Source organism: Theobroma cacao, chromosome 10 (assembly GCF_000208745.1).
Source record: "Theobroma cacao cultivar B97-61/B2 chromosome 10, Criollo_cocoa_genome_V2, whole genome shotgun sequence".
In the NCBI taxonomy this organism is placed as follows: domain Eukaryota; kingdom Viridiplantae; phylum Streptophyta; class Magnoliopsida; order Malvales; family Malvaceae; genus Theobroma; species Theobroma cacao.
Genome location: NC_030859.1, coordinates 9264520 through 9273396, shown reverse-complemented (window position 1 = coordinate 9273396; position 8877 = coordinate 9264520). Strand labels below are relative to the sequence as shown.

At 33.8% G+C, this 8877-nt stretch overlaps 1 long non-coding RNA gene across 1 annotated transcript; it reads left to right on the top strand.

Moving 5' to 3' along the window:
- On the top strand, positions 5842 to 6879 carry LOC108663751. The gene is made up of 3 exons (XR_001929762.1): positions 5842 to 5881; positions 6268 to 6490; positions 6707 to 6879. It is a non-coding gene; the product is annotated as an uncharacterized LOC108663751 (long non-coding RNA).

Sequence of the window (8877 nt, the reverse complement as noted above, 5' to 3'; positions counted from 1 at the left end):
TTAAAATATTTAAAAGTGTGGGGGTTTCTTCCAAAGGTTATGCTTCTTGATTTTGAGAAAAGAAAAATTGGTTCTAAGATGTCTGATTGTATGTTTATTGGTTATACGAAATATAATGCTGCATATAGATTTCTTGTATTAAAAAGTGATGTTCTTAATAATAATACAATTGTTGAAACAAAAAATGCTAAATTTTTTGAGCATATATTTTTCATTGAGAATTGATACAATTTCTCATGCACCTTTTAGTAAAAATGATTTTGAAATACAAAATGATGATTTAAGAAAGAGTAAAAAACCAAGGAAAAAAAATTTCTTTTGGTAATGATTTTTACACTTATCTTGTAGATAATGATCTTTGAACTTATGCTGATGCAATTTCTTTTATAGAAAGTCCATCTTGAGAAAAAGCTATATAAAATGAGATTGACTCTATTTTATAAAATCAAATTTGAGAATTAGTTGATTTACCACTTGCAGCTAAATCAATTGGTTGTAAATGGATTTTTAAAAGAAAATTTAATTCTGATGGTTGTATTGATGAATATAAAACTTGATTAGTTGCTAAGAGTTATACTTAAAAACAAAATATTGACTATTTTGATATTTTTGCTTTAGTAACAAGAGTTTCATCTATTCGTGTTTTAATTGCCTTAGTTTTGATTTACAAACTTGTTGTTTATCAAATAGATGTTGAAACAGCTTTTCTAAATGGTGACTTAGAAGTAGAAATTTATATGACACAACTCGAGGGATGTATTCTTCATGGTCAAGAAAACAAAGTTTCTAAATTGATTCAGTCTTTATATGGCTTAAAACAAACACCAAAACAATGATATGAGAAATTTGATCAAGTTATTCTTAGTAATGGATTTTCTACTATTAGAGTTGATAAATGTGTGTATGCAAAAACTATTGATAGTGAATGTGTGACTATTAGCCTATATGTTGATGATTTACTTAGTTTTGGTACATGCACTGATGTGGTAAATAAAAAAAAAATTTTTTTAACCTCTAAATTTGATATGAAAGATTTGGGAGAAGCCAATGATATTTTGGGTGTTAAAATCATAGGATGTGATAGTGTTGTTGAATTTTCACACAAGTGCATGCTATCGCAAAAGTAATATAGTAGAAATAGAATATCGTTCCCACAGGGATTTGTTTCTAAATTTTCACTAAGTACTAAAATTTTATAACAAATTAATCTTATTTAAGTAATCTAAAAATTGAAGAAAAAAATAAAATGAACTTAAAATAAACACTAAATTAATCAATAGAAATTAAATATGCTTGAGAAAGGCAATAGATTAAAGACCTAGGATTACGGGTTCATTCAATAATTCATCTAATACTAGCTTCTTTCATTATTTATCTTTTTTGAGTGGTTTTACTAACCTAGAATCCAAAGCTATGGACAAGTCTCCATAGAGATGCTTGCACAAATACCTAATTTAATTAGTTCACTACATGTCTATAGGAATCAATTAAATTAAGTTCATTAAGCGAGTGTCCTAATTTGGCTTGTATGACGATTTATGTATGTTTACTTGAATCGCGAATTAGATCAACTAAGTGACGTGAACATACACTATTCAAATCTTAGTCTAACCTAAAATTTCTCTATCGAGTTTCAATTAGATTCACAAATCAATTAATTGTTGATTAGGCAACTAAAGGCAATAAGAACAAATTTGAATAAGTAAAACTATACCCATTCATGATAAATAAAAGAGAAACAAATATTCAGACTACATGTTGAAATCCACCATAATCCTAGAAAAACAAATTAGTTCATGATATCTAAATAAAACAATATCCAAAGAAATTCAGCCATGAATTCAAAAAAAGAAATAAGTATAATATAAAAGAGAGAAATAAACTAATATTGAAGCCTAGTTGATATCAAATCTCTCTCAATTGCTCTTGATTTCTTGCTTGCTTCTTAGCTCCAATTCTCTAGAAAAGCTGTTACAATTTTCTCCCTTGAATGCCTTGAAAAAGGCCCTTAAATATGTGCAAGGTGCCTTAATTTCCAAAATTTCATCATAAATTTTATTATTGGAAACTGGGGTGGCGTCGTAGCCATGACTCCTTGGCGTTGTGGCTCCATGGCAATCATTAGTGGCATCGTGACTATACTTGTTCCACACCGTGGCATTCTGACCTTGGGCCAAAGTATGATGCACCTCAACCATCCACCACCACAACCATGTTTTTCCCAGTGCTAAGGCTCTAGCTTCCTCAACACCACGACCATGAGTAACCGTAGCTTCCAATCACCATGCTGCCTTGTGCAGAAATACATTCATCCATCATCTTCCAACATGATTTTCATCTCGATCTGATTTGAACTGGGTAAAGTGGTAAACATGAAAGTTTTAGTACCTTTTCTCATCTTTCCAATGGATTAAGAATCACATCAATTGGACTTTTGTAACTCAAGTTATCTTTGAATTACGGTAGCATGTATGAATGAAGCCTTCACCATATTTGTGCTATTTTGACTCAAATGCACCTTTCTCATCAAATATCCTACACAAAACCATGACAAAAATTGACAATAACTCATCTTAAAGTAAATTAAAGCAAAATAAAGTAATATTGAACTAAAATAACTTAAATTAACTATTCAACATGTAATCTAACTTAATCTAAAAAAACAACTAAAATACTAAAATTCGAGCCTAAAATCTCAAAGATCTAGCTACTTAAGCTCCCAAAATATGTCAAAATAACTCTATAAAATAGAGTTATCACACCCTCCAACTTAAGATTTTGCTAGTCTTTGAGCAAAACATAAAACAAAATGCAATAACTTAAACAACAAAAACCTTTAGCCAGAATTCAATTGCACCATTTCATTAATCACCTTTAATATCCTCAAAAGTTAATCCATATTTATAACTCTAAGCAATGCACAAATATTTTTCAAGTTCATGTTTCAATTCAAATGCAAGCTTATTGTTAAGTGAATTTTCATGTGTGTGTACAATCTTTTCACCTAGAATATTGTACAATTTGGATAAGTTTATATTCATGCAAAATTCAAATTAGTAATTAAATTCCATTAGTTTGCTTTTCATTTCTCTCTCCATTAATGTAGACTAACATTAAATTAAGGATCAATGGGACTTTAATTAGCTGGTAATGTATGGCTAGGGTTAAGTTGGATATGGGATAATGTATAGCTTAAATTACCCTAAGCACATAATCAATCTAGGAATTATTTAGAGCTTTAATTTCCTTTACCTAATATACCCCTTTTTCATTAAAACTTTTCTTTTGTTCAACACTTCAATCTTGGTTTTTTTTCTTTCTTTCTCTTTTTCTTTTTCTTAATTTCACACCCTAAACTTATTTCTTTTATTGGGTAGTGAGATGAATACAATCATATTTTTGAGCCTTTCACCATTACAACCTTTTTCACCATTTAGCTTGTAACACTTCTTAAATTGACTTACGCACTTAGGAATGAGGGGTGCAAGAATTGTTAAAAATTGCAGTATAAGGGTTTAAGCTAACAATTAAGTGTTCAAACAAAGAAAGGTGTCATTAGGCTCAAAGGGAAAAACTAAGGATAATTTATGTAAAAGAATGATACAAAAGGCTCAATCGGTCCAAAAATGGCCCAAATCATCTTCTTAACAAAGTGTAGCCTAAGATTTTGTCTCGAGAGAGAATCAAACAACTTCTAGAACTCAATACATAATTCAAAAATTCACATTCACATAAGCCTTCTCTAGATATGCATATGAATCTAAGCAAAAGACATAGTACTCAAAATATAAAAATCTCATCCGAACAATGAAGCTTGGCATAAGAATTTATTAGTCCCAAGTAATTGTGCTAGAGGGGAGTGAATAGCATTTTTTGGCTTTTACAAAATTGACTTCTAATTTTGTGTAAGTTAAGGATTAACAATGAGAAGTTTGAAGCAAGATGAGAGAATAATTTAAGAAGAAATGAAAACAAAAACAAAAATAGGGTAGACAGTGCACCAGAATTTAGAGTGGTTCGGTCAAAGATCTACATCCACTACCTTGATTGTTTAACCAAGGATTTTCGAAATCAACTCACTAAAACGGTAGAATTCCCAAGCTCCGACCAAGCTTTACAATGGCTTTTAGTAGGCTCAGCCACAACCTTTTACAATAGTTTTTCTCGAGATCAACCAAAACCCAAATTAACTTTTCTAGGCTAAGTTAGAACTTATATACCCAATCAAGCAATCCAAGCTTGAATAAATTCCCTTAGAGTGTCTCTGTCACAGCCCCAATCTTGGGCCATGACCGATGCATGGACCTAATAGGCATAGCCCACCAGACCCAAGCAAGCCTTATTAGAGATTCCCGATAATGCACTATACTCGTTCACCAATCCATATTAGTGCTTAAATGTTAAACCCTGTTTTATAAAATAATTATGACTTCATTTACATGCTCAATAAAATGTTTGCATATTTAGGAAGTTCAAGAAATCATTAAAAGACGATATTGCCCCTAATGGTATCATTAAGTCGATTAAGCCTCAAATTAGTTCAAATAGGAATTTTAAGGTGAAATTAAGAGTTTCACAGTCCAGGGATGACTCAAAATGGTAATTCGGAGTACAAGGATCAATTTGGAGTCAAACCAAAATTTTCACTATCTAGGGGTAAAATGGTCATTTGCCACCTAGAGACAAAATGAGAATTTGAGAAAAGATTTTTTAGCCCCATTTGACTTACTAGAGTATGATTTGAGTATTGGAGTATGATTTGAGATTTAGAAGTGAAAAATTTTAATTTTCGGTATAATTTGGAGCATAGGGGTAAAATGGTAATTTTATCACCCCAGGGGCAAAAAAGTAATTTTCCACCACCAGGACATTTGTCCAGCACATGGTCTTCCCTTATCCTCATTTTGACCTTTGACTAATCATGTGGTGGAGATAAAAGGTTTAAACTTTTTAAAGTTTTAAAAATAGACCAATGGAAACATGCCATGTGTCAAGCTTAGAATATTTTATTATTTTCTATAAAAATCAGCCTATAAACCCCTCATTTCTCTCCAAATATTCGGCCACACCAAGAACAAAAGGCAAAAGGAAGAGAACAAACCCTAAGTGGGGAATTTGAAGAAAAAAAGTGTGGAAAATCAAGGAAAATAAGTGATAAAGGTAAGATTTTTCAATTTAAACTTGAAATCTATTTTCCTTAAGCATTTCTCCTTATTTTCCATGGTTAAATTACATGTTTTCATGATGAATTCATGGCTGATCAAAATGGGTATGGAGAGAGAAAGATGTTGGATTGAATTGATTTTAAGATATGTTAGTGTTTTTAGTTAGTTTAGCATATTTAGAAGCAAAACAACAAGAAAAGAATCCATTTTCCCCATGAATCTTCATTGGCCGAATCTTCCTTGATATGTGTGGGAGATGGATTGTTATTATTTCAAGAGAAATGGCTTAGAAAATGATGAATAATGGTGAGAAAATTAAGTAGGAAAAATCACGGTGTTAGTGCACTATAATGGCCTAATTTTTCCATAAAGAAATGGGAAGGTTTTGATGCTAAAATTGGTGTTATTTGAATAATATTTGGTGAATTGAGGTATTAGAAATGAAATGGAGCAATTTGGAACCAAATCGGACACAATTGTCATTTAATCGGGTAATAGACTGAATTAGGTCAGCACCACATTTAAGCGGTAGTTGGATAAGTTGCATATCATATCATGCATATACACCGAGCCTGAATTGATTTTATAATGGCCAAGCATTAATGTGGTGAATTATGTATTGTACATTGTGGATAGGTGGTGAGCAAATTACACTGGTAAAAGTATAGAGATTGTGCTTAAAGATTGGGATTAGGAGTACATCGACTTCTAGAATTGTGAGTGAACTTAATATCGTCTTAATTATCTAGAGTAGTTTTATACAATTGTGTGATTTTATAGAAAATGAGTTTAAATGGTAAATTGCTATGTTTTAGGAGAAATTGTGATTTTATAAAATGATTTTATAAATTTTCTGAAAAATTGAATACTGGTTTTGAAAATAGAGTAATTGGAGACTGCCTGCTTGTGTTATAAATTGTGTTTTAAATTATATGGCTTATGGCAATATATAAGCATGAATGGCAAAGTCGGTGTTTGTATCAAAATTATATATATACTATGTATTCAGCCTTGAAAGGCTAGGTTGCGATAAATTGCCATGTCATGCAAAAAAAGATTTTATAAATCAGGTGGTAGATAAAATAATTCATAATCCCTGCAGTGGAGGTTCTGTGGACCAGTCTAAGAGAGGGGGCACAGAATCAGATATACCTTACCTCGATCGGAGAGCCGTGTGAAGGGTGTTTCTAGAGTTAAAGATTTGAGTGCACTTCACGTGGATCACTGCGTGAGAGTGAGACTCAGCTAACGCCAAGACATGGCTAGAATTTCGGATGTAAAGACATTTAACCGCCTTGGTGGCTCGGTCGGATGCCTAGGCCAAGGTATCCTCGGGAATGATTTCGGCAGGAGCCAAGTTTTGTGAGATATATAAGCCATGTTGATTAATTGAGTAAACTGAATATTCATGTTATGAAACATATATTGGAAAAAAAATATTTTAATTCGTCTCCATTTACTCGCCTTTAGATAGTTTAGATGGTGTCTGCTTACTTTCTGGGATTTTATAATCTCACCACCCTCAATTCCCCACATTTCAGGCTCGAGATAACCAGTAGATAGCCGATTCCATCAAGGACTTCAGTTAGCCTTGCATCGACAAAATTGTAGGTTCACAGACTCGCACCTTATTGGTTAATTGGGGACCCACGTGTTATTGTAAAAGAAATTTTATACTTCAGTTATCTGCTTTAAAGTACGTATGAATATATTTAGCTTTTACACTACAGAAATTAATTACGAATTTCTCTATAAATATTATTTTTTTTAGAAAATAGAATATTTTGTTGAATATTATTATTTTATTCAAACAATTATAATTTCATTTCAAATAATTATTTTAGACATCTAAATTTACTTTAATTATGAAACATGTGTTTTTCGCCCACATATCATATTTTTGGCGTGTTTCGATATTTTTGAAGAAAAATGACGAAAATGCCCTTGTGAGGTAAAAAATAATATTATATTGTTTTGATTTGGAAACGACTTATGATTTCCTGAAATGTGAGATTTAATAACTGTCACTCACCGGGGAGATGCGGAAGTTGATGTTAAGCCTTGCGGGGTTTCGATCGACATTTTGGGTAATAAGTGCCTATCGGGACATCGTGGCGGTTGTCATGGGCCCGATGGGAGTTTTGGGTCGTTACAATTAAAGTGGTATTAGAGCATGGTTTAAAGATTAGAGATTTTGGTTTTAAAGCTTTGGATTTTAAAGTTTTTGATTTTAAAGTTGTTTTAAGAAATCCACACTGACACTGCGTGGCCTCTAGTTAAGTTAAGTTAAGTTAAATTAGGTTAGGTTGAATAGAATGCATGCATCTGCATATATAGTCTAAGGTTGATTAAATTTGCCTTGTTCCCTTGTATAGATCACTATGCCTCCTAGACAAGAACGCCCATCTATTACTAGATCAGCAGGGAGAGGAAGAGGTCGTCCCCAACCTCGTCAGTAAGAGGCAGTAGAGGAGGGATCAGCTGCATCCACGTATCGAGCAGCACCTGCTGCTGAGCAGGCAGAGAGTCCTTCACATCCACCTATTCCGCCACCTACTGGCAGTCTTGCCATGCCTCTTGAGATGGCACAAGCATTGGCAGCCTTCTTTACCGTAATGGCTGGTCAAGCTCAGACTGGTCAGGCTCCACCTATAGTGCCTCCAGCTACTCTTTTAGTTCCGCCAGTACAGGATGTATCTATTTCTAAGAAGCTGAAGGAGGCTAGGCAACTTGGTTGCATGTCTTTCATGGGTGAGTTGGATGCCACTGTGGCAAAGGACTGGATTAACCAAGTTTCAGAGACTCTCTCTGACATGAGATTAGATGACGATATGAAGCTAATGGTGGCTACGAGATTACTAGAGAAGATGGCTCGTACTTGGTGGAATTCGATGAAGTCCCGTTCCACTACTCCTCAGACATGATCAAACTTCCTAAGAGAATTTGATGGTCAGTTTTTCACTTATTTCCATCAGAAAGAAAAGAAGAGAGAATTTCTGAGTTTGAAACAAGTAAATTTAACGGTAGAGGAGTACGAGGCTCGTTTTAACGAGTTGATGTTATATATGCCGAATTTGGTGAAATCTAAGCAGGATAGGCCAATTATTTTGAGGAAGGGCTCCGTAATGAGATTAGAGAGCGGATGACAATGACTGGTAAGGAGCCGCATAAGGAAGTAGTGCAAATGACTTTAAGGGCTGAGAAGCTCGCAAATGAAAATAAGAGAATGCGAGTTGAGTCTACAAAGAGGAGAAATCTGAGTGTATCCTCCAACCAGCCACTAAAAAAGGGCAAGGATTCACCTGTATCAGGAAGAAATACCTCTGTTCCAGTAACATCTTCCCAACCTTCATTTTCACAGACACAACAGAGGCTTTCGAGATTTGGTAAGTTTGAGATGACTGTTTCTAGGAAAAGATCCCAAAGTTTTGATAGATGCAGAACGTGTGGGAATTATCATGTAGGGCTATATAGGGGGCCGGTACGATGTTTTCATTGTGATTAGCCCGGTCACATTAGGAGTAATTGTCCCCAATTAGGACAAGCTACTGTAGCTGCTCCATTCCCACTAGTTCGTACGGATATACAGGGGAGAGATTTGGTTGAATCACAGTAGAGGCAAGGTGTGACCATACAATCCGGAGTGGAGAGTAACACTCTAGTGTATCCACCTTCTAGACCACAAACTCGTTCTTCGACAAGAGTTTTTGTT